The following is a 27410-nucleotide window of genomic DNA, read 5'->3' on the forward strand; positions in this document are numbered from 1 at the left end:
TACACAGCGATGTGTGCTGCTGCAGGAACAACATCGTATCTCCTATTGGTGCAACATTATGGAAATGACCGACTACACAGATCACCGATTTTCAACGCTTTTGCGATCGTTTATCGGTGCATCTAGGCTTTACACGTTGCAACGTCGTTACCGGCGCCGGATGTGCGTCACTTTCGATTTGACCCCGACGATATCGCAGTAGCGATGTCGCAACATGCAAAGTACCCCTAAGGCTGCTTTCACACATCCGTTTTGTGCTGAGAGGCACAATCTGGCTCAAAAACCTATGCAACGGATGCGGCGAAAAAAACGGATGCGTTGCATAAGTTTTTCCATGCGGCCCATCCGGTTTTTGACGGATGCGGCTTGATACTAAGCATGCGAAGTACAAAAAACCGCATCCGGAGGCCGGATGCGTTTTTTACCGCAGGACGCTGCATCCGGCGTCCATAGGCTTGCATTGTGAATCGTGCTGCATCACGCCAGATCCGGCGTGATACGTTTTTTTCGCCGCACAAAAAAAGTGCCAGGCATCGTTCCATCCGGCCGCCGCATGGGCTAAATATGCCGCATCCGGCAAAAAACGGACGCAACACAAGGCCATGCGGCACAATACGGCGCTAATGCAAGTCTATGCGGGAAAAAACGCAACCGGTGGCAAAAAAAAGGTTGCGTTTTTTCTGCAGCCGCACAGCAAAAACCGGATGTGTGAAAGCAGCCTTAGGCTACTTTCACACATCCGGTTTGAGCACTGCGGCTCAATCTGGCTGTGAAACCTATGCAACGGATGCGGCGAAAACACCGCATCCTTTGCATAAGTTTTTACATGCGGCCCGTCCGTTTTTTTCCGGTTGCGGCACGCTACTGAGCATGCGCAGTGGAAGAAACCGCATGCGGCGGCCGTATGCGTTTTTTCCGCATCGCGCCGCATCCGGCATCCATAGGCATGCATTGAAAAATGTGCCGCAGTGGCCGGATGCGGCGCAATGCGTTTTTTTTTGCCGGAGCAAAAAATGTTGCAGGCAACGTTCCATCCGGCCGCGGCATCGGCTAAATCTGCCGCATGCGGCAAAAACCGGACCGAACGCAAGCCCATGCAGCACAATACGGCACTAATGTAAGTCTATTCAAAAAAACCCGCAACCGGCGGCAAAAAAAACGGTTGCGGTTTTTCTGCAGAGCGCCGTATTGTGCCGCAGAGCAAAAACCGGATGTGTGAAAGTAGCCTTATGGGCTTATGCAAAGGATTGTTAAAAATCCACTTTTGACTTTTAGGATCGCTACTTCCAATAGGTGGCGCTGCGCTAGAATGGAGAGGTAATTTGTATACCATATCCTGCAGGAATCAACAGGTTGTAAATTGGAATGTTACTATTTACTAACAACAAGATGTTGATGATTGGAAGAAGAGAAATTATAAACAAATATTAGTAATTTGCAGAACTGTTGCAGAAAAAAAACTAAAACATTTTGTGACAAAGCTTCCCGTTGTGGGCCCTGGTTTGTGCAGGGGGTCGGGGGTCTCTGGAGGAAGCACGGGGGTGTAATCCCACCGGCACCGGCTGCTCCTGAGCACGAGGCGGCGGCCGGATCCTCAGTGACTCACGTTGTAGATTGTGATCTCCCAGATGGGGCTCAGTGCAGAGAAATCACAGGGAAAAAAGGGGATTTCCAGTCCTGGAGCCGGGACCGTGAACTTTCATCTGGAAAGTACCTGATTAAAATAACTTTCATCCAAAATAAAAGCCCAGATGGACTTTATTCTCCGCTTCATTCTGGGAGGAATCTGCAAATAAAGAGACGATCCGAAGATAAAGGGGTTTATAAGTAACTAGGAGGAAAGTTCCAGGAGGGCAAGGGAAGCAAAAGACAAGAATTAAAGGGATGGGCGACTTTGTATTTTTGCAAACAATTTCCTGACAATAGTGAAAAACTGCTGTGCTCTGTGATGGAGCCCGGCAGCAAACGCCTGCAGCACCCCCACAGGGGCAGTGAAGTATTAGGCTATGTGCACACGCTGCAGATTTTCTGCATCAAATCTGTACGCTTTGGCAAAAAATGCGTCAAAATTGAATGTGGTTTTGATGAGGTTTTGGTGCAGTTGTTTGGACCATCAAGAAAGTCAATGAATTTAAGTCAATAGATGAAAAAACGCTGCTAAACCTGACCAATAATTGACATGCTGCAGATTGTTCTGCATCAAAATCACACAGAAAAAAACGCACTATGTGCACAGCAAATCTAAAATCCCATAGACTTTGCTGGGTTCAGGAGAGGCATGCAGATTTGGATGCAGATTTCTGAAAAACTACTTCAAAAACTGCAGCGTGTGCACAGGGTCTTACAGTTCTCATTTATTCAATAGATTGTATATCCTGGGGTCACGATTGACAGACAGTCTTGTGGTTTCTTGCAGTAGAAGGTCACAGCGCAAAATGCTCCCTGACTTTCTATTGTTCCTGCTGTCAGTATTCATTGTACTAGGTAGCTTTCCTGTAGGATTCATCTCTTCCTCTTTAGGACCCAGCGGAACTCTCCTTCCATCCAGCTGCTGATTGTCAGTATTTTCCATGTGCTTAAATACTCCCATCTTTCCTGAACTGGTGATATTATCCATTTCATTCATGCTCTGGTTGCAAGCAGGTGGCTTGCTCTCATATGTGGTATCATTGCTGTAACTTTGCTGAATTTCTACCCGAGTCATCTGTAGATAAGTAGTTCATGTCTTTCACCCTGTGTGTCCTCCTTGTGTCTTCTATAGGATATAGTGGGGTTGATGAAGAGCTCATACCATCCATTCCATATTTAGGGTCCAGCACTATGGATACCTAGGGTCAGGTATCCGGCTCGGTGCATAGGTGTGGAACCTATCTAGGGTGTTGAGGGACCCCAGGGGCCAGCAGTAGTTTTGTAGAGGGGGTCACCATCTCCCCCTAAACGCAGGGTTCCTGTTACCTTTCGCCATTTGCTTGGTAGTTTTGTTTACCTAGAGTGACACCTGATAGAAATGTCTTCTTTGGTGTGCAATATTCTGTAAAATGTTACATAGATGCCTGAAAATGGAGCGCAAAATAACAAGTCCTGCAGGATTAGCGCTTCTTAAAAAATAACTCGACTCCAAGAAATCAGAACTGAAAAGTCACGTATTTACTCAGCCATACAGAGCTGCGAGAAGTAGAAGACGCTGCCACTAGTAAGAGGTCCCGTCTCCCAAAAGCTGAAGGTCAGAGTTCCCCTCTGTAATGGAAGGTCACAGCGGCGGCCATTCCTCTCCGGCTGTCCTGATGTGAGGTCCAGCACTGGAGAGGATCAATGCAAAGTGCCTGCATGGCCTAACACTGAGGACACAGCCGGGACACAGACCAAAAATATATGCTTGTGAACTTACCCTTTAAACCATGTAGGATTCAGGCTATTTGCCTTCCAGAAAGCATCGCTGCTGCCAATCGCTGAGCTCAGCGGCTCTGACAATGTAGATGGTCCTGGCTGCTGGGCAAAGTTGGTAAAACTGATAACTTTGCACTGAGCAGTGGCCCAATAAGTAATCATGGGGCCCTTTAAGAAACCTATAATTGGGCCTATTAGAGATGGATTGATTTTGGTTTCTCTAGTCTTTCTTCTTGAGTCTATCCTTGTCCCCTTCTATTGCTCCTTGTAGATGTTGCAGGTGTAGTGCCTGACACCCAGGTCGTTACCCCTTACTGGGACGATAAGAAGGGACCCCCAGAATGTTAATCAATATAGCGCCATTTATTCCAAGGCGCTGTACACGTAAAAGGGGGCATACATAGAGAAGTACAATAATCATGAACAATACAAGCCACAGACAGGTACAGGAGGAGCGAGGTCCCTGCCTGCGAGGAGGAGCGAGGTCCCTGCCCGCGAGGAGGAGCGAGGTCCCTGCCCGCGAGGAGGAGCGAGGTCCCTGCCCGCGAGGAGGAGCGAGGTCCCTGCCCGCGAGGAGGAGCGAGGACCCTGTCCATGTGGAGAGGACCCTGCCCACAAAGGTTCACAGTCTACAGGGGATGGATGAGAATACAGTAGGTGAGCGTAGAGATGGTTGTGCACCTGTGTAGTGCACTGAGGGTTACTGCAGGTTGTAGGCTTCTCGGAAGAGATGGGTCTTCAGGTTCCTCCTGAGGGTTTCCATAGTAGGTGAGAGTCTGATATGCTGGGGTAGAGACTTCTTGAGTATGGGGGAGGCACGAGAGAAATCTTGTATGCGATTGTGAGAAGAGGGGAGTAGAGAAGGAGATCTTGTGAAGGTCAGAGGTTGCGTGCAGGTAGGTACCCGGAGATTAGGTCACAGATGTATGGAGGAAACAGGTTGTGGATGGCTTTGTATGTCATGGTTAGGGTTTTGAACTGGGATCTTTGGTCAGTGGGAATCCAGTGAAGTGATTGGCAGAGAGGAGAGGCCGAGGAATAGCGAGGGGAGAGGTGGATTAATTGGGCGGCAGAGTTCAAGATAGATTGGAGGTGTGCAAGAGTGTTGGAAGGGGGGCCACAGAGCAGGAGGTTGCAGTAGTCCAGGCGGAAAATGATGAGGGCATACACTAGTCTTTTTGCAGATTCTTGGAATGTACAGATCCAGGAAATATTTTTGAGTTGGAGTTGGCAGGAAAGGGCTTGGATATGTGGCGTGAAGGAGAGAGCGGAGTCAAGGGTTACCCCAAAGCATCGAGTATGCAGAAATGGGGAGAGTGAGCAGCCATTGGCTATTATGGACAGGTCCGTTGGGGGGTGTTGAGTGAGATGGGGAAAGATGATGAATTTTGTCCATGTTCAGTTTTAGAAATTGTGCAGAGAAGAAGGATGAAATAGCAGATATACATTGTGGGATTCTGGTTAGTAGGGAGGTTATCAGGTCCAGAGAGGTAGATCTGCGTATCATCAGCATATAGGTGATACTGAAAGCCGTGGGACTCCGAGCAGTCCCCGGCTGATGGTGTAGATGGAAAAGTTCGAGAACTGAACCTTGAGGGACATCGACAGATGGGGGGCGAGATGAGGAGGTGGTGTGAGAGTAGAAGACGCTGAATGTCCGGTCGGTTAACTATGAAGAGATCCAGGAGAGGGACAATGTATGATTGCCCATCTAGATTACTGCCACCTTCCGTCCTCTATTCTTTTAGACAGATGACCTCTGTGCAATGTTTCCCCCTCCCGTTATTCCTCCGCAGACCACCCGCAGTATATAGATATGAGTGTGTATTTGGGCTCTTGGAGGGGCCATACATGCCTTGCTTGAGTTATTATAACATTCACTCTCTTAAAATCTAACAAACTTTGTTTTTGGCAGCAGCTCGATTACCGAGCGATCAATATGTTTTAGCCACATAGTGACAGCTGCGTCGTGACTTTACGTCAGCCTGGCTGCCTGCACAATCTGGATACAATGGGCAGCGCTCGTGTTATTCTGTTATTTTGTAACAAGCTTCTTATGTTCCTCTCTTGCCGCTTGTTTGTGAGTTTTCTTGTTTTTCAGTTACAATATGTTCCCGCCTGGTGTTTGGGGGAACACTCTGAGTGAGTGGGGGTCCCGCGTGATTCCCCCAGCTGCTCCCTTTCAGATACACTGATCCAAACTGGCTGCGTTCCACCGTGGCTGCCAGTCTCCGAGCTGGAATTATCACTTCTCCTCTGTTAGCCGGATTAAATGTATTGAAAATCCTTCCAGGTTCAGTTCTGTCTGACATCGGGGACAGCACCGACTCCGGTCCCCTGGACCCTGATCCAGAGGCGTAACCTGAAGCTCATGGGCCCAATGCAAAAGCTTGAGCGGGACCCTCAATTATTGCAAGGCTTTAATAACACTGGTCATCTCATATAGACCAAAAGGACTTTTGGGACCCCTTAGGCTCCAGAACCCGGATGCGATTTCAACCCTTGTACCTATCGTAGTTACATCCCTGCCCTGATCCAATGAAAATTTCCATAGTTCTAGCATCAGAATAATAATAATAATAATAATAATAATTTTATTCATTTATATAGCGCTATTAATTCCACAGCACTTTACATACATTGACAACACTGTCCCCATTGGGGCTCACAATCTAGAGTCCCTATCTGTATGTCTTTGGAGTGTGGGAGGAAACCGGAGAACCTGGAGGAAACCCACGCAAACACGGGGAGAACATACAAACTCCTTGCAGATGGTGTCCTTGGTGGGATTTGAACCCAGGACCCCAGCGCTGCAAGACTGCAGTGCTAACCACTGAACCACCACAAGAGTGCAGTGCTAGCCACTGAGCCACCACAAGCCTGCAGTGTTAACCACTGAGCCACCGTGCCGCCCACAAAGGTAACAAATGAGGGCGAGTGCATCAGGTGCTCCCATCATAGCAGTCATTAGTCCCTGTGGGCGACCAGTAAGGGTCCCAGCGGTGGGGTCCAAACCAATGTAACAACCATCACCCAGGCAGGTGAGAATCACTGTAATACCCCTTTAAATATAAATTAAATTTGCATAAAAAAAGTTTTGCAACTTTGTAATAAACTTTTTTTGTTCATTACTTTCCCATTTCAAGATCTCTGTTTACAGTCAGTGAATTGGAAAATCCTTCACTGCATAAAAAAGTCATGACCCACAGCTAGAGAAAGCTCTGACACACTGTAACGAATCCTCTATGTGACTAGGACAGTTGCAGAAAGAGGTTTAAGCCCCTGGTAAACTAAGGAGCAATTAAATGTCAGCATCACGTATCCAGATGTGGGAAATTTGTGCACTATATTGTAATAATGTTAGAAATGCCATATAACAGTATTATTTTTACATTGTATAGCAGTATTATTTTTTTTTTTATATTTTGTAAATATAACATGGGAGAATTTTATCTGGGCACTATGTTATAATAATATTTGAAATGCCATATAACGGTATTATTTTGGCATTGTATGGTACCATTATTATTTTTTTACTTTGTAAAATAGCACTGTGCAATATATTGTAATAATATTTGAAATGCCATATACCAGTATTATCTTGGCATTGTATGGCAGTATTATTTTTTTACTAAACAGTATGTGGGAATCTTATCTGGGAGCTTTGTTATAATAATATTTGAAATGCCATATGACGGTATTATTCTATAGCAGTATTATTTTTTTTATTTTGTAACTACAGCATGTGGAAATTTTATCTGTGCATTATATTGTAATAATATTAGAAATGCCATATAACCGTATTATTTTAGCATTGTATGGCAGTATTATTATTTTTTTTACTTTGTAAAATAGCAGGTTGGACTTTTATCTGTGCAATATATTGTAATACTATTTGAAATTCCATATAACAGTATTATCTTTGCTTAGTATGGCAGTATTATTATTTTTTTTATTTTGAAAAAACAGTATGTGGAAATTGTATCTGCATTATATTGTAATAATATAAATACCATATAACAGTATTATTTTTGCATTGTATGACAGTATTTTTTTATTTTGGAAAAACAATATGTGGGAATTTTATCTGGGCGCTATGTGATAATATTTGAAATGCCATACAATGGTATTATTTTGGCATTGTATGGCAGAATTTTTTTTTTTTGGAAACACTGTATGTGGCAGTTTTATATGGCCACTATATTGTAATATTAGAAATACAATACAATATAGCAGTATTATTTTGGTATTGTAGAGCAGTAATATTTCATTTATGTGAGAAATGCAGTATTTGGCAATTTTATGCGAGCACTCTATTCTAATAATATTGGAAAAGCCATATAGCAATTTTGTATGGTTTTAATAATTTGGCATGGTGTGGCGGTATTATTTTATTCCATGGGAAAGGCAGTTGATGGCAACTTTATGTGGGCATTATATGTAAATAATATTTGAAATGCCATATAACACTTTTATTTTTTTACATGGTATGTTGGAAAAAAAAAAAAAAAAAAAAAAAAAGCAACAATAAGAGGATAATGTCCTCCAAAAATCAAGTATTACTCACAGCAAGTTGGGCTGCAGTGTGTACATCGCCCTGGCCAAAAACTGATGCTCTAGCAGGATACAGCTAAACCCCCACTAAGTGGAGACATCACAGGTGCAGGAGAAGCACATCACACACACACCTTCATGGAATGGAGGGGAGGTGACTGCTAGATGATAAAACTGCACACAAGTGGCTTGCATAGAGCGCTGTTCACATGCAGATGACACAGTCACAAACCCGCAGCCTATTAGGTAACGCCCTTCTATTAGATCAGGCGGGCTGCCAAGCCGTACTCCACTGTATATCATGCACGGACAGACACTCTACAATGCAAGGCCCAACAGAAAGGGGCCTGGCTGTATCCTGTACAAACAAAAAAATATGAGGTTTTTGTTGGTATTTATGGCCATAAAACGTAAGCCTACACCCTCGTCAAGGGACCTCATGTCTGTAGGTCCCTACACTAAATATAAAAAAAAGCAACAATAAGAGGATAATGTCCTCCAAAAATCAAGTATTACTCACAGCAAGTTGGGCTGCAGTGTGTACATCGCCCTGGCCAAAAACTGATGTGGGGGTTTAGCTGTATCCTGCTAGAGCATCAGTTTTTGGCCAGGGCGATGTACACACTGCAGCCCAACTTGCTGTGAGTAATACATGGTATGTTGGCATTTTTTCATTACCTGGAAACTGCCATCCATGGCAGGTTTATATGGGCACTATATTATAATATTTGAAATTCAATGTTACAATATTATTTTGATTTTGCCCTATTTATGATATATCATATAGTATTTTTTTTTTTTTATTTGGGAAAAACAGTATATATATCAGTTTCTGTGCAATAATATTTGTAAATACATATAATAGTATTATTTTCACATTATATGGAGGTATTTTTTATTATGTGGACAATGCAGTACTCTTTTCTAACAATATATTAAATACCATATAGCGGTATTATTTTGGTATTATATGCTTTAGTTAGTTTAATTTAACATTGTAATTTTACAATTTAATATTGTATGGCAATAATATTCTTTTAATTTGGGAATTGTTGTATTTGTCAGGTCTATACGGACATTTATACTGTAACAATATTTGAAATGTCATATATCGGTATTATTTTGGCGTTGTGTAGTGCTGGCGTCCCTGCACCCCTAGTTTCCCCTCGAGCAGCAATATGCACTTTCCCACCACTGCAGCCGGCTCTCGCCTCGCTATCCGGGGTCCCTCAATGTGGGGGCTTCTTCTACCGGGAGCTGTCCAAGGGCATGTGCACACACCACTGCCTTTCTCTTAGAGGGAGAGAGTGCCATTTCCTATGGCTGAGAGCCACTGGGTATTTTAGGCACTCTCCCACTAAGGGAGGTACCTGATCAACAAGCTCAGTTAGTTAGTAGTTCCTTGCCCTAGCCAGCTAGTTGTCAGGTCCCCTTGTCTGCTGTGTTTCTGTTACAGTGTACAGTGCCCTTTCCTGCCTTCTCAGTCCCATTGGTATCCGGTGTCTGCCCACCCCGGCCGTGCCACCAGCCTCAGCTACCCCAGAGGTCCTTGCTATTTCTGAGACTGCACCTGTCAACCCCAACCATGCCACCAGCCTCAGCTACCCAGGAGGTCCTTGCTATATCAGAGACTGCGCTTGTCCACCCCGGCTGTGCTAACAGCCTCAGCTACCCGGAGGTCCTTGCTATACCAGAGACTGCAGCGGTCCACCCCAGCCATGCCACCAGCATCTGCTACCTTGAAGCCCTTGGGACTGTGTCCATCCACCCTGGCCATGCCTCCAGCCTCAGCTACCCCGGAGGTCCTTGCTGTACCAGAGACTGCACCTGCCCACCCCAGCCATGCCTCCAGACTTAGCTACCCCGGAGAACCTTGCTGTATCAGAGACTGCGCTTGTCCACCCCGGCTGTGCCACCAGCCTCAGCTACCCCAGAGGTCCTTGGTATACCAGAGACTGCACCTGCCCACCCCAGCCATGCCTCCAGCCACAGCTACCCTGGTGGCCTGTGCTATACCAGAGATTGCGCCTGCCCACCCTGGCCATGCCACCAGCCTCAGCTACCCCGGAGGTCCCTGCTATACCAGAGATTAAGCCTGTCCACCCCAGCCATGCCACCAGCCTCTGTTATCCCGAGGTCCTTGTTTCTAAAGACTGTGTCTTCTTGTCCCCGTGTCTGTCGCTGCCCTGAGAGTGGCACCTGGCGTCTGCCTCGCGGTGAGAGCATAGTCAAGCTCCTCCCCCTAAGAGTAGGCCCGGAGTCCCCCTGTGGTCCAGTAGGTCCACTCCTGCTCGCTGCTTTACCACCTCCTGTGGCGAGCGTTACACATTGTATAGCGGTATTATTTTGGCATCGTATGGCACTATTATTTTGGCAATGTAAAAATTCAACCAAAAAATGTATATGTATCTGTGGTTTATATACTTTCGTGAGTGGGGGCCCTTCTTTACCTGTTGACTAGGTGTCCTTTTACTGTAACTTCATCCTTACCCCTCCAAAATTACCAAGACCCGGCTGCAACATCCTATATAAATGAGCGGCTTTAATCACACGTACAAAGGAGCCACAAACTTACTGAGTTGTTGGGTAAAAAGGAGTTTAACACATTAAAACGAAGCCATTCCGAAGATGAAAGTGATGTTTATGTCTTTGTTAAATGCTTGCAGACGTGTTTCCTCCTCTGACACGTACCAGTCCTGAGATATATCGCTCCACCACACTCTCCAAGGTCATCCATTAGCCAAAGGATTGCATTATGATTAATCTTTCATATTAAAACCAGAGCTTTCCCCCGGGAGTCTGAAAAATGTTCAGAGCGTCTCGGTCGTTATTACACTGAGTGCTCGTTGTACTTGTGCGAGGAACGTGAACGCCGGCCCAGAAATCAGGGAACAACGTCTCAATGATAAAATGTCTACATGATCTCCGACCATCTGGGAAAATCCCCGGGAACCATTGCTCAGGCCCAGCGCGAGGGTATAAGGCGCCGCAACTGATATCGGAGCTAAAAAGTCAGAAGATACCCAGGAATGTGGAGCCGATGGTCAGAGCTTCGTCTCTAGTGACCCAGGAGGGTTTTACCCCTGGCAGAATAGTCATATTGTGTCCAATACAGTGATATATCTACAATGCCGGAAAACTGCTCCGATACAACAGGGTCCGATAGAGGAAATATTGCAAACATACATTACTGATCAGTCTGACCCCACATTTGGGGGGGGGGTGTCTCGGTGCCAGTCGCGCTCAACTCTCCTCAAGACTAATGGTATTCACTAATTTCACCCTTATGTCACAGGGTGTGAGGGGATAACAGGGGACCGAGGCTCCTAGACTGGCCCTCAGGCTGTACCTACACCAAGAGATATTTCTGATGGTTAAGATCTCTGGGCTGCCTTCCTTACCCTGCTCCTGACCAGCCCTGATTTAATACTCCCTCTCCCCCACCCCAGGGGAGGGCCGGGAGTAACTGAATCTACAGATATAGAAAAAATAGGGAAACCAAAAACCTCTGTCCCACAGCTAGCACACACGGAGATATAAGACAATACGTGATAAGGAGGAAATAAAGAGCAGGGAGTAAATAACCAGACGATGAGAGGATTTCCACAGCACACAAAGTAGCACCCAATAAATCAGCAACAGGAATACAACAGCACACAGACCGGTTTATCAAAAGCTATAGTCGGCATGGGAAGACAGGCTCCACCATCTTTAAAAGGTGGGGAGTGACTCTGATAGGTCTCCCAATAACATGTGATCCAAGAGGTAACCAGCAGGTTAGTAGAGATTAACTCTTGCAAGCCCGCTCACTAAGGAGCACACAGCTGGTCGATGCCCGAGCCTGCCTGTGTAACTCAGAAGCACCAGAGAAATCATTGTGTGGAGTGTCAGAATGTGTAGTGTGAATAGCGTCAGATGCCGCCATGACACTCAGCGAGATTAGAGCCAAACACCATGTGACACCTTGTTTTTAACCTCCATTACCCCTTCTATATCCATGTGAACCTCACCTCTTTTACTCCAGCCATGTTCTTGTCTGTTTTGGTCTGCCCATGCACTTACCAACTGGTTCTGCAATGGTCGGTGTGCTATGTCTCACCTGGTGAAGTGGATTCATGAAACCCATATCCAAACGAGTGGATGTTATGCAGCACGGACAGATGACGCTGATGCACAGACTATAATGGCTGGACGACAGCGGGAGAAGTGAAGAAGCTGACCACAAGGAGGCCAGAAACTCTGCAAAGGAAGACCAAGGAAAAAGAGTAAAGATAATGGCACAGAAGAGTAGACTCTTTGATGAAGCTGAGCTGTGTAGGTCAGGAGACTCAGTATATAGCAGAGCCCAGCGATGGAGCAGAGTGGGGTAGATTAAAGTGACTCATGTAACAAAGTAGCAGAGCCAAGCAGAGAAGCAGTGCTAGGATTGTTAGGTGACTCACTGTAATGAAGTAGCAGAGCCCAGTGATGTAGCAGAGTGGAGTGTTGTTATGTCAGGGGATTATCCTATTCTGTCACACTTGGGCGTTGATTTTGAGGAGACGAAACAGAAAGCTGCCAGTATTAGAAATGACACCTGAATTTACAGATTTTGGATATTTCCATGGATATTTTGCTGCTTTTTTTTCAAAACAAAAGTGAATATTTAACAGATGACAGGAAATGTTGGAGGCTCAGGTCAAGGTCAGGGCCAAGTTGCACCATTAGTGATTTGCTTGTTCCTTTTAATACTTCACCTGAGGATTGCGATGGGCTGCATGATGATGGGCTGCAGGGTGATGGGCTGCAGATCGATGTGTTGTAGGTTTATGTGCAGGGCGATGTGCTTCAGGGTGATGCAGGATGATGTCCTGCAGGGCGATGTGCTTCAGGGTGATGCAGGATGATGTCCTGCAGGGCGATGGACCGCAGGGTGATGCAGGATGATGTGCTGTAGGGTTATGTGCTGCAGGGGGATGTGTGCTGTAGGACGATGGACGGCAGGGTGATGCAGGGTGATGCAGGGGACTACAGGACGATGTGCTTCAGGGTGATGGACCTGGGGGTTGATGCAGGGTGATGTGCTGCAGGGGTATGTGTGCTGTTGGGTGATATGCTGTAGGGTATTGTATTGGCTGCAGGGCAATGTACTGTTGTGTGATATGACGATGTGCTGTAAACTGATGGGCTGCAGGGTGATGTGCTACAAGGTGATGTGCTGTAGGCTGATGTGCTGCTGTGTGATGTGCTGCAGAGCGATGTGGTGTAGAATGATGTCTGCAGGGTGATGTGCTGCAGGGTGATGTGCTGTAGGCTGATGTGCTGCTGTGTGATGTGCTGCAGGGCGATGTGCTGCAGGGCGATGTGCTGCAGGGTGATGTGCTGCAGAGCAATGTGCTGCAGGGTGATGTGCTGCAGGCTGATGTGCTGTAGGCTGATGTGCTGCAGGACGATGTGCTGCAGGGCAATGTGATGTGCTGCAAGGCAATGTGCTGCAGGGTGATGTAATGTGCTGCAGGGCGATGTGCTGCAGGGCAATGTGATGTAGAACTGATGTGCTGCAGGGCGATGTGATGTAGACTGATGTGCTGCAGGGCAATGTACGGTAGACTGATGTGCTGCAGGGTGATGTGCTGCAGGGTGATGTGCTGCAGGGTGATGTGCTGCAGGGCGATGTGCTGCAGGGCAATGTGATGTAGAACTGATGTGCTGCAGGGAGATGTGCTGTAGACTGATGTGCTGCAGGGCGATGTGCTGTAGACTGATGTGCTGCAGGGAGATGTGCTGTAGACTGATGTGCTGCAGGGCAATGTACTGTAGACTGATGTGCTGCAGGGTGATGTGCTGCAGGGTGATGTGCTGCAGGGCGATGTGCTGCAGGGCAATGACTGATGTGCTGCAGGGTGATGTGCTGTAGACTGATGTGCTGCAGGGTGATGTGCTGTAGACTGATGTGCTGCAGGGTTATGTGCTGTAGACTGATGTGCTGCAGGGTGATGTGCTGCAGGGCGATGTGATGTAGACTGATGTGCTGCAGGGCGATGTGATGCAGGGTGATGTGCTAAAGGGCAATGTGCTGCAGGGAGATGTGCTGCAGGGTGATGTGCTGTAGACTGATGTGCTGCAGGGTGATGTGCTGCAGAGTGATGTGCTGCAGAGTGATGTGCTGCAGAGTGATGTGCTGTAGGCTGATGTGCTGCAGGGTGATGTGCTGCAGGGTGATGTGCTGCAGGGTGATGTGCTGCAGGGTGATGTGCTGTAGACTGATGTGCTGCAGGGTGATGTGCTGCAGGGTGATGTGCTGCAGGGCGATGTGCTGCAGGGAAATGTGATGTAGAACTGATGTGCTGCAGGGAGATGTGCTGTAGACTGATGTGCTGCAGGGCGATGTGCTGTAGACTGATGTGCTGCAGGGAGATGTGATGTAGACTGATGTGCTGCAGGGTGATGTGCTTCAGGGCAATGTACTGTTGTGTGATATGACGATGTGCTGTAAACTGATGTGCTACAAGGTGATGTGCTGTAGACTGATGTTCTGCTGTGTGATGTGCTGCAGAGCTATGTGGTGTAGAATGATGTCTGTAGGGTGATGTGCTGCAGAGCAATGTGCTGCAGGGTGATGTGCTGCAGGCTGATGTGCTGTAGGCTGATGTGCTGCAGGACGATGTGCTGCAGGGCAATGTGATGTGCTGCAAGGCAATGTGCTGCAGGGTGATGTAATGTGCTGCAGGGCGATGTGCTGCAGGGCAATGTGATGTAGAACTGATGTGCTGCAGGGCAATGTACTGTAGACTGATGTGCTGCAGGGTGATGTGCTGCAGGGAGATGTGCTGTAGACTGATGTGCTGCAGGGCGATGTGCTGTAGACTGATGTGCTGCAGGGAGATGTGCTGTAGACTGATGTGCTGCAGGGCGATGTGATGTAGACTGATGTGCTGCAGGGTGATGTGCTGCAGGGCAATGTACTGTAGACTGATGTGCTGCAGGGCGATGTGCTTCAGGGCAATGACTGATGTGCTGTAGGCTGATGTGCTGCAGGGTGATGTGCTGCAGGGTGATGTGCTGCAGGGTGATGTGCTGCAGGGTGATGTGCTGCAGAGTGATGTGCTGCAGGGTGATGTGCTGCAGGGATGTGCTGCAGGGACATGTGCTGCAGGGTGATGTGCTGCAGGGTGATGTGCTGTAGACTGATGTGCTGCAGGGCGATGTGATGTAGACTGATGTGCTGCAGGGTGATGTGCTGCAGGGTGATGTGCTGCAGAGTGATGTGCTGCAGAGTGATGTGCTGCAGAGTGATGTGCTGCAGGGTGATGTGCTGCAGGGTGATGTGCTGCAGGGACATGTGCTGCAGGGTGATGTGCTGCAGGGTGATGTGCTGCAGGGTAATGACTGATGTGCTGCAGGGTGATGTGCTGCAGGGTGATGTGCTGCAGGGTGATGTGCTGCAGGGTGATGTGCTGTAGGCTGATGTGCTGCAGGACGATGTGCTGCAGGGCAATGTGATGTGCTGCAAGGCAATGTGCTGCAGGGTGATGTAATGTGCTGCAGGGCGATGTGCTGCAGGGCAATGTGATGTAGAACTGATGTGCTGCAGGGCGATGTGCTGTAGACTGATGTGCTGCAGGGCGATGTGATGTAGACTGATGTGCTGCAGGGTGATGTGCTGCAGGGCAATGTACTGTAGACTGATGTGCTGCAGGGCGATGTGCTTCAGGGCAATGACTGATGTGCTGCAGGGTGATGTGCTGCAGGGTGATGTGCTGCAGGGTGATGTGCTGCAGGGTGATGTGCTGCAGAGTGATGTGCTGCAGAGTGATGTGCTGCAGGGTGATGTGCTGCAGGGTGATGTGCTGCAGAGTGATGTGCTGCAGAGTGATGTGCTGCAGGGTGATGTGCTGCAGGGACGTGCTGCAGGGACATGTGCTGCAGGGTGATGTGCTGCAGGGTGATGTGCTGCAGGGTGATGTGCTGTAGACTGATGTGCTGCAGGGCGATGTGATGTAGACTGATGTGCTGCAGGGTGATGTGCTGCAGGGTGATGTGCTGCAGGGTGATGTGCTGCAGAGTGATGTGCTGCAGAGTGATGTGCTGCAGGGTGATGTGCTGCAGGGACGTGCTGCAGGGACATGTGCTGCAGGGTGATGTGCTGCAGGGTGATGTGCTGCAGGGCAATGTACTGTAGACTGATGTGCTGCAGGGCGAAGTGCTTCAGGGCAATGACTGATGTGCTGTAGACTGATGTGCTGCAGGGTGATGTGCTGCAGGGTGATGTGCTGCAGGGTGATGTGCTGCAGGGTGATGTGCTGCAGAGTGATGTGCTGCAGAGTGATGTGCTGCAGGGTGATGTGCTGCAGGGACGTGCTGCAGGGACGTGCTGCAGGGACATGTGCTGCAGGGTGATGTGCTGTAGACTGATGTGCTGCAGGGTGATGTGCTGCAGGGCAATGTGATGTAGAACTGATGTGCTGCAGGGAGATGTGCTGTAGACTGATGTGCTGCAGGGCGATGTGCTGTAGACTGATGTGCTGCAGGGCGATGTGCTGTAGACTGATGTGCTGCAGGGAGATGTGATGTAGACTGATGTGCTGCAGGGTGATGTGCTGCAGGGCAATGTACTGTTGTGTGATATGACGATGTGCTGTAAACTGATGGGCTGCAGGGTGATGTGCTACAAGGTGATGTGCTGTAGGCTGATGTGCTGCTGTGTGATGTGCTGCAGAGCGATGTGGTGTAGAATGATGTCTGTAGGTTGATGTGCTGCAGGGTGATGTGCTGCAGAGCAATGTGCTGCAGGGTGATGTGCTGCAGGGTGATGTGCTGTAGACTGATGTGCTGCAGGGTGATGTGCTGCAGAGTGATGTGCTGCAGAGTGATGTGCTGTAGGCTGATGTGCTGTAGGCTGATGTGCTGCAGGGTGATGTGCTGTAGGGTGATGTGCTGCAGGGTGATGTGCTGCAGGACGATGTGCTGCAGGGCAATGTGATGTGCTGCAAGGCAATGTGCTGCAGGGTGATGTAATGTGCTGCAGGGCGATGTGCTGCAGGGCAATGTGATGTAGAACTGATGTGCTGCAGGGTGATGTGCTGTAGACTGATGTGCTGCAGGGCGATGTGATGTAGACTGATGTGCTGCAGGGCAATGTACTGTAGACTGATGTGCTGCAGGGTGATGTGCTGCAGGATGATGTGCTGCAGAGTGATGTGCTGCAGGGCAATGTGATGTAGAACTGATGTGCTGCAGGGAGATGTGCTGTAGACTGATGTGCTGCAGGGCGATGTGCTGTAGACTGATGTGGTGCAGGGCGATGTGCTGTAGACTGATGTGCTGCAGGGAGATGTGCTGTAGACTGATGTGCTGCAGGGCGATGTGATGTAGACTGATGTGCTGCAGGGTGATGTGCTGCAGGGCAATGTACTGTAGACTGATGTGCTGCAGGGTGATGTGCTGCAGGGCGATGTGCTTCAGGGCAATGACTGATGTGCTGCAGGGTGATGTGCTGTAGACTGATGTGCTGCAGGGTGATGTGCTGTAGACTGATGTGCTGCAGGGTGATGTGCTGTAGACTGATGTGCTGCAGGGTTATGTGCTGTAGACTGATGTGCTGCAGGGTGATGTGCTGCAGGGCGATGTGATGTAGACTGATGTGCTGCAGGGCGATGTGATGTAGACTGATGTGCTGCAGGGTGATGTGATGCAGGGTGATGTGCTGTAGACTGATGTGCTGCAGGGTGATGTGCTGCAGGGCGATGTGCTTCAGGGCAATGACTGATGTGCTGCAGGGTGATGTGCTGTAGACTGATGTGCTGCAGGGTGATGTGCTGCAGGGTTATGTGCTGTAGACTGATGTGCTACAGGGTGATGTGCTGCAGGGCGATGTGATGTAGACTGATGTGCTGCAGGGCGATGTGATGCAGGGTGATGTGCTGTAGACTGATGTGCTGCAGGGTGATGTGATGTAGACTGATGTGCTGCAGGGCGATGTGATGTAGACTGATGTGCTGCAGGGCGATGTGATGCAGGGCGATGTGATGCAGGGTGATGTGCTAAAGGGCAATGTGCTGCAGGGAGATGTGCTGCAGGGTGATGTGCTGTAGACTGATGTGCTGCAGGGTGATGTGCTGCAGAGTGATGTGCTGCAGAGTGATGTGCTGCAGGCTGATGTGCTGTAGGCTGATGTGCTGCAGGGTGATGTGCTGTAGGGTGATGTGCTGCAGGGTGATGTGCTGCAGGGTGATGTGCTGCAGAGTGATGTGCTGCAGGGTGATGTGCTGCAGGGTGATGTGCTGTAGACTGATGTGCTGCAGGGTGATGTGCTGCAGAGTGATGTGCTGTAGACTGATGTGCTGCAGGGTGATGTGCTGCAGGGTGATGTGCTGCAGAGTGATGTGCTGCAGGGTGATGTGCTGCAGGGTGATGTGCTGTAGACTGATGTGCTGCAGGGTGATGTGCTGCAGAGTGATGTGCTGCAGGGTGATGTGCTGCGGGGCGATGTGATGTAGACTGATGTGCTGCAGGGCGATGTGATGTAGACTGATGTGCTGCAGGGCGATGTGATGCAGGGCGATGTGATGCAGGGTGATGTGCTAAAGGGCAATGTGCTGCAGGGAGATGTGCTACAGGGTGATGTGCTGCAGGGCGATGTGATGTAGACTGATGTGCTGCAGGGCGATGTGATGTAGACTGATGTGCTGCAGGGCGATGTGATGCAGGGTGATGTGCTGTAGACTGATGTGCTGCAGGGTGATGTGCTGCAGGGCGATGTGATGTAGACTGATGTGCTGCAGGGTGATGTGCTGTAGACTGATGTGCTGCAGGGTGATGTGCTGCAGAGTGATGTGCTGTAGGCTGATGTGCTGTAGGCTGATGTGCTGCAGGGTGATGTGCTGTAGGGTGATGTGCTGCAGGGTGATGTGCTGCAGAGTGATGTGCTGCAGAGTGATGTGCTGCAGGGTGATGTGCTGCAGGGTGATGTGCTGTAGACTGATGTGCTGCAGGGTGATGTGCTGCAGAGTGATGTGCTGTAGACTGATGTGCTGCAGGGTGATGTGCTGCAGGGTGATGTGCTGCAGAGTGATGTGCTGCAGGGTGATGTGCTGCAGGGTGATGTGCTGCAGGGTGATGTGCTGCAGGGTGATGTGCTGCAGGGTGATGTGCTGCAGGGTGATGTGCTGCAGGGCGATGTGATGTAGACTGATGTGCTGCAGGGCGATGTGATGTAGACTGATGTGCTGCAGGGCGATGTGATGCAGGGCGATGTGATGCAGGGTGATGTGCTGTAGACTGATGTGCTGCAGGGTGATGTGCTGCAAGGTGATGTGCTGTAGACTGATGTGCTGCAGGGCAATGTGCTGTAGACTGATGTGCTGCAGGGCGATGTGCTGTAGACTGATGTGCTGCAGGGAGATGTGCTGTAGACTGATGTGCTGCAGGGCGATGTGATGTAGACTGATGTGCTGCAGGGTGATGTGCTGCAGGGCAATGTACTGTAGACTGATGTGCTGCAGGGTGATGTGCTGCAGGGTGATGTGCTGCAGAGTGATGTGCTGCAGGGTGATGTGCTGCAGACTGATGTGCTGCAGGGTGATGTGCTGCAGGGTGATGTGCTGCAGGGTGATGTGCTGTAGACTGATGTGCTGCAGGGTGATGTGCTGTAGACTGATGTGCTGCAGGATGATGTGCTGTAGACTGATGTGCTGCAGGGTGATGTGCTGTAGACTGATGTGCTGCAGGGTGATGTGCTGCAGGGTGATGTGCTGCAGGGTGATGTGCTGTAGACTGATGTGCTGCAGGGTGATGTGCTGTAGACTGATGTGCTGCAGGATGATGTGCTGTAGACTGATGTGCTGCAGGGTGATGTGCTGTAGACTGATGTGCTGCAGGGTGATGTGCTGCAGGGTGATGTGCTGCAGGGCGATGTGCTGCAGAGTGATGTGCTGCAGGGCGATGTGCTGCAGGGTGATGTGCTGCAGAGTGATGTGCTGTAGGGTGATGTGCTGCAGGGTGATGTGCTGCAGGGTGATGTGCTGCAGGGTGATGTGCTGCAGAGTGATGTGCTGCAGAGTGATGTGCTGCAGAGTGATGTGCAGCAGGGTGATGTGCTGTAGACTGATGTGCTGCAGGGTGATGTGCTGCAGGGTGATGTGCTGCAGACTGATGTGCTGCAGGGTGATGTGCTGCAGGGTGATGTGCTGCAGGGTGATGTGCTGTAGACTGATGTGCTGCAGGGTGATGTGCTGCAGGGTGATGTGCTGCAGGGTGATGTGCTGCAGGGCGATGTGCTGCAGACTGATGTGCTGTAGACTGATGTGCTGCAGGGTGATGTGCTGCAGGGCGATGTGCTGCATTGATGAAATTCCAGGCAGAGCCGCGCGTTGCTGCACGTTGTCACTGCCTCCAGCGCAGCAGCCATCGCTCTGACACCGCTCTGCTGTGGGGAGGACGCGGCTCCATCACTTTCCGTTTTCTCTTTCTCATTGACTTTGGTAAATTTCTGCAGAGACTGAGGGATAATGATGGCCGCGTCTTCTGCTCCCTCCCTGCGCAGATGATGGGAGTCTCTATGGGAAGCCCTCGATGGAGCAGATTCATTCCACCTTCTGGAGTCTGCTGTAATGTGAAATCCAGCAATCCCAGGCTGCTGCTCAGTCCCCCATACTTTACACTGCAGCTCTGCTTATCCAGATTGGCTCCTGTGCATAAATGGAGACTGAGTGCAATACAAGTAACTAAACCTCTGGAGAGATGACTCCATCCGCTCGGTATAAATCTGGAGAGGGTCCTAACGTTCCATTCCAGTATATAATCTACACTAATTTAATATAATCCGACACAAAGAGACGGACGATCACATAATCCAGCCTGACCAGCGATTACACAGCTTCTGATGACCATTCGCTCCGCAGCTGGACCACCTGCACTCAGTGCGGAGCTGTAATGTGCCGTGTGCTGCCGAGAGGATTAACCGTCCACAAGAATCATGTTCTGCTCTAATAGGAATCTATGGGGGTCACAATCCTCTTACATGGACCCATACGGCAGCCGAGGTACCTGCTGTTCACTGCACAGATGTAGCAGAGCTAAAGTTCAGCAAATCCCAGAGTAATAGGTGACGCTGGCGCTCTGCAGAGCAGTGATCGGGATGTGCACCATTGCTTCATTCATTCTCTATAGGATTGCTGAAAAAAGCCCATCTCTGTGCTCTGCAATCCCATAGAGAATGAATGGAGGAGTGGTCCGGCCTCCGCTCAGTTCAGACCGGACTCTGCGGAGCCTCTTTTTTTGAAATCTCATTGATTAGACCCCCAGCGATCAGGAAGTTATCCCCCAACCACTCAGCTCTGCTGCATCTGTCCATTCAATACCGATACGCTTTGTACGTGCAAAACAATACTGGGAATTCTGCGCTGTATTTTTGGATCCGCTGAGTCCTATCACTTTATATTTTACCCCCCCCCCATAGCGATCTCGGTGCCAGAACTCGGATGGGACTGAGCGTCCATCTTTTATGTTCCATGATTCAGACACACGGAGCCTCCCTGATGTTTACATTAGTTTTTGGCACGGAGCGCGCGGCATGTACCATCACGGCGGAGTTTATAAATAACGTGTACACAATGGAGTTTAGAGTAGCTGCGAGCAAAAATAAAACCTTCTAATGTCAATGATAAAATAACAGCTTGACTCACCCACACCCAAGAATGCACTCATTGTTTGGACAGGGGGAAGCGGAGGGGAGAGACCAGACTTTCAATTGTAGGTTTAACCCTTTCAAAAGTTTTGATGGAACAGTAAAGAGCGGCAAAGATGGCGGCCATGTATGTTCCTTTCGATGACCAAGTACAAGTGGCCTCCCGCTGTGCCATTCAGCGCAAAAAATGCCCAATTGTGTCCAAAGTCTGGGGTGCAGAACTCAAATATCCAGTGTTTTTATCCTCTGCTCCCTGGTTCTCTATGATTTGTTGAACCAGTCATTAATCTTGACCTCTGACATAAATTGTTTTTTTGCACTAGCCCCTCTGTCCAGTGGTTTAGTGCACCAATCCCTGGTGTCCAGTGGTTTAGTGCACCAATCCCTGGTGTCCAGTGGTTTAGTGCGCCAATCATTGGTGTCCAATGGTTTAGTGCGCCAATCCCTGGTGTCCAGTGGTTTAGTGCACCAATCCCTGGTGTCCAGTGGTTTAGTGCACCAATCCCTGGTGTCCAGTAGTTTAGTGCACCAATCCCTGGTGTCCAGTGGTTTAATGCACCAATCCCTGGTGTCCAATGGTTTAGTGCGCCAATCATTGGTGTCCAATGGTTTAGTGCGCCAATCCCTGATGTCCAATGGTTTAGTGCGCCAATCCCTGGTGCCTAGTGGTTTAGTGCACCAATCCCTGGTGTCCAGTGGTTTAGTGCACCAATCCCTGGTGTCCAGTGCTTTAGTGCACCAATCCCTGGTGTCCAGTGCTTTAGTGCACCAATGCCTGGTGTCCAGTGCTTTAGTGCACCAATCCCTAATGTCCAGTGCTTTAATGCACCAATCCCTGGTGTCCAGTGCTTTAGTGCACCAATCCCTGGTGTCCAGTGCTTTAGTGCACCAATCCCTGGTGTCCAGTGGTTTAGTGCACCAATCCCTGGTGTCCAATAGTTTAGTGCACCAATCCCTGGTGTCCAGTGGTTTAGTACACCAATCCCTGGTGTCCAGTGGTTTAGTACACCAATCCCTGATGTCCAGTGGTTTAGTACACCAATCCCTGGTGTCCAATAGTTTAGTGCACCAATCCCTGGTGTCCAGTGGTTTAGTGCACCAATCCCTGGTGTCCAGTGGTTTAGTGCACCAATCCCTAATGTCCAGTGCTTTAGTGCACCAATCCCTAATGTCCAGTGCTTTAGTGCACCAATCCCTAATGTCCAGTGCTTTAGTGCACCAATCCCTAATGTCCAGTGCTTTAGTGCACCAATCCCTAATGTCCAGTGGTTTAGTGCACCAATCCCTAATGTCCAGTGGTTTAGTGCACCAATCCCTAATGTCCAGTGGTTTAGTGCACCAATCCCTAATGTCCAGTGGTTTAGTGCACCAATCCCTAATGTCCAGTGGTTTAGTGCACCAATCCCTAATGTCCAGTGGTTTAGTGCACCAATCCCTGGTGTCCTGTGTTTTAGTGCACCAATCCCTGGTGTCCTGTGTTTTAGTGCACCAATCCCTGGTGTCCTGTGCTTTAGTGCACCAATCCCTGGTGTCCTGTGCTTTAGTGCACCAGTCCATGCTGCCCTGTTTCATGTAGTTGTCTATAGTGTCTAATGGTTGGATGCACCAGTCCATGGTGTTTAGTAATTCCATGTCCCTGACCCTGTTTTTCCCGTAGTTGGATGCTCCAGTCTCTAGATTACAGTGGTTGGATGCACTAATCTCTGGTGTCCAAAGCTTGGATTTACCAGTCCATATTGTCAGGTAGTGTGCACAGGTTGGATGCACTATTCTTTGGTTCATGGTTGGGGCCCCGGTCCCTGGTGTCAAATCATTTGATATGTTGCGGGCGGAGGAGGGGACGCTGCGCTCACCCACTGCTCGGGTCCGGCTGCTGCTGCTGCTCGCTTGGTCGGTGGCTCGAGCGGTGGGCCGGATCCCGGGGACTCGCACGTGACTGAAAGGGGTGGTTTGGTTTAGGAGTATTGTCGTGACGCCACCCATGGTTTGTGGTGAGGTTGGGACACCACCGCTGCTCTGTACGGGGATCCCGGGAGGGTTGACAGGGAGCAGCTGAGATGTTTTCTCCCCTCCGTGGGTAGGGGGTTTTTGGTGGTCCCGGGGCCCTGTGATGGAGGTCAGAAGGTGGGTTGCGGGGCTTGGCCGGGTGCAGGGTCGCGGGGCAGCGCAGTGCCAGACGGCACGGTGGTACTTACTCAGCCAGTAACGCACACGGAGTCTCTGGTAAAACAAACGGCTGGATGGACGACGAGTCCCACAGACGGCTGCGGCAGTCACTCCCGGTAGGTTGGCGGTAACTGTCTCTCCCTGCACCGGTGTTCTGTTCTCGGCCCCAATGGATTCCCACTGATAGCCCGCTCCCCAGCGGTATGTTGGCTAAGGGAGCCCTTCCTTTGCCCGCAGGCTCTTGCCCTGGGAGCTCTAGCTCTGGCGGTAGCTTTATCTCCCTCACGGTTTGGACGTTGCCTTCAGTCGGGTCTTTACTGCTGGGAAACCCCGGAGGTTCCCGTCGCTGACAGATTTGACCGGTTTTACGGTGACTCCTAGCCTGGTCGGGGTCTGTAGGCCCTGCCACATGGTGCTGGCTTCTCTTCGCTACCCGGTTCGGTACCGGCGGGCCATCGCCCGTCCCCGGTCCTCACGGTTGCGTGTCAATCGGCCTCTCCTGCAGACGGCCACCACTGTCTGCCAACCTTGCTGTCAGGTGTCCGGGCCACGTACCCGGACACGGCCAGTCAGTTCCTCCACTACTACTTCCTCACTCTACGACTCCTCCAACTGTTCTGTCCTCCTTTTCCCGCCTCCAGGACTGTGAACTCCTCGGTGGGTGGAGCCAACCGCCTGGCTCTGCCCCACCTGGTGTGGACATCAGTCCCTGGAGGAAGGCAACAAGGATTTGTGTCTGACCTTGATGTTCCTAACCAGGGTGTAGGGTGTGTTGTTGCAGTACCTGTGACGTCCTGGCTTGTCCAGGGCGCCACAGATACACCATTCCCTGTTGTCTGGTTGCTATATATACAAGTCTCTGGTTTCCTGTAGTTATATACACTAATCTCTGGTGTCCAGTGGTTTTTCATAGTTCCTGTTATCTATTAGCACTGTGTACTAGTCCCTGGTGTCCACCTGTTTAATGCACCAGTCTTTGGTATTCACTGGTTTAATATCCCAGTCCCTGGTGTGCAGTGGTTGGATGAACCAGTCTTTGGTTTCTAGTCATTGGATGCACCAGTCCCTGTTTTTTGGTGGTTGAAGGACCTAGTTCCTGGCTTGTGTGTAGTGGTTTGATGTACCAGTCTCTGGTTTGTAGCTGTTGGATGCACCAATCATTGATTTTCCAGGGTTTAATGCACCAGTCCATGGTTTTGGTGGTTGAATGACCTAGCATTTGGATGCACCAACCCCTTGTGTGCAGTGGTTAAATGCAGCAGTCCCTAGTTTCATGTTGTAGGATGCACTAGTCATGGGTGTCCAGTGGTTGGATGCATCTGTCCCTGGTTTCTAGTTGTTGGATGCACCAGTCCCAGGTGTCCAATGATTGGATCCTTGATTTCCCACGGTTTATGCACCTTTCCCTGGTTTTTGGTGGTTGAATGACCCAGTCCCTGGTTTCCAGCAGTTGGATGCAGCAGTCCCTGGTTCTAGTTGTTGGATGCACCAGTCACTGGTGTCCACTGGCTTGATATTGTTGGAAACCTATACCTATGAGTTTTCTAGTATCTCCCAGTAGAGGAGTCCCCATCTACACAGTCACCTCTTCATTAAAATCAATGCTGGTTACTGGTTTGGGTCTCGGCTCCTGCCCTCTCCTTCAATATGATCCCTTTAACCCTTTGCTTTCCAGCCATGTCATCTATTTAGTCTAAGCCTCATGGAGCTTCCCTGTAAAAACCCAGTACATCTGTTTTATTGCCGGGGCCCTGTCACCGGGGTGTGTGAAGCCGCTCTTCAGCTTTTTTCCACACCTCAGGCTCAATTTCATTGCACAAGATAAAATGATCTCAGGGTGTTTTTCTTTATCTTTAAAACCCATCACTGCCAGCAGGCGCCATTGATTTACTGTTAAAAGAACGGCCACATACCTGTAATTGTACTGATATACTCAGACAAGAGGATCTGATCTACAGACATCAGGTAGGTGAATGGACGCAATATGTGAGAACCGGACCCTCGGGTGGTATAAACCTCTCCCAGTCACTATGGGGACAAGTCGGGGGTCTTAGGGCTTATGATGCTGGTGGTTTGGGTGATCAGATCTGCAGTTGACCTCATGGAAAACTTTGGATATGGCCCCAACTAAGGAAGACATGAGCATCACTGGCAACAGGTGAAACTGGAAATGGAAAGTCAGCAATGATCACCTTCTTCTTCCCTCATTTCCTTGGCCTCGGGACGCTGCATACAAAATTCCGCCGTCCACCACTCTTTTCCTTTGGTCTCCTGATGTCCCATGGTGTCTGGCTGAAAACTTGCCAAGTGTCAGGTTCACAGACACTCCACACGATGCTGCTTTAGATTTGTACAGACAGGCTCAGGCATCAACCAGCTGTGCTCTTGTTAGTAATCAGGCTTGCAGGAGTTAATTTCTGCTAGCCTGTGGATTGCTGCTTGAGTCACATGTTACCGGAGACCTATCAGTTGTCTCTGCCCTTTTTAAGAAGGTGGAGCCTGTTTTCCCATGCCGATTATAGCTTTTGCTTTTTCCATCTTAAAGGGAACCTGTCACCAGATTTGTTCACTATAAGCTGCGGCCACCACCAGTGGGCTCCTAGATACAGCATTCCAGAATACTATATATAACAGCACAGGCCACTGTGTAGAATGTAAAAAACACTTTTATAATACTCACCTAGGGGGCGGTCTGGTCTGATAGGTTTCACTGCTCTCCAGTCTGAGTTTCGCTGCTCTCTGGTTCGATGGCTGTCGCTGCTCTTTGGTCCAATGGGCGCCGCTGCTCTCCTGTCTGATGGGTGTCACTGCTCTCCGGTTTGGTACCTCCTCTCTCAGGTCCAGCGCCTCCTCTCTGCTCCAATCTCCGTCCTTCTTCCCAGCTCAGTATGGATGATGCGTCTACGTCATGCACACTGGCCGGCATTACGGTTCTCTCTGCCCTGCTGAGCGCAGATCAAAGTATAGTAATGAATAGCCGCAAGGAAAGGTTAAAGACCACCAGCGCATGCCTACTACAATACTTTGAGCTGCTCTCAGCAGGACAGATTAGGGTATGCCTTTGCAGGACCGCAACGCCGGCCAGTGTGGATGTCATAGGACGCGTCATACACACGGGCCTCTGAAGGAGGACGGTGATCGTCGCCGATAGGAGGTGCCGGACGGGAGAGCAGCAACACCCATCAGACGGGAGAGCAGCGACACCCATCGGACGGGAGAGCAGCGACACCCATCGGACGGGAGAGCAGCGACACCCATCGGACGGGAGAGCAGCGACACCCATCGGACGGGAGAGCAGCGACACCCATCGGACGGGAGAGCAGCGACACCCATCGGACGGGAGAGCAGCGACACCCATCGGACCGGACTGCCCGTTAGGTGAATATTATAAAAGTCTTTTTTACGTTCTACAAATTGGCCTGGACTCTTATATACAGTATTCTGGAATGCTGTATATAAGAGCTCAGTGGTGGTGGCCGCAGCTTATAGTTGCCAAATCTAGTGACAGGTTCCCTTTAAAGTGTCCTTGGACCCAGTAACTCTTTGGCTACCACCTCCGCAGATGCCTCAATAAATGAATCCATATTGAATCCTCCATGGATTGGATCTACAGTTGCAGAATTCTATGCACAATGTA

This window comes from Anomaloglossus baeobatrachus, chromosome 8, assembly GCF_048569485.1.
Source record: "Anomaloglossus baeobatrachus isolate aAnoBae1 chromosome 8, aAnoBae1.hap1, whole genome shotgun sequence".
Taxonomy (NCBI): domain Eukaryota; kingdom Metazoa; phylum Chordata; class Amphibia; order Anura; family Aromobatidae; genus Anomaloglossus; species Anomaloglossus baeobatrachus.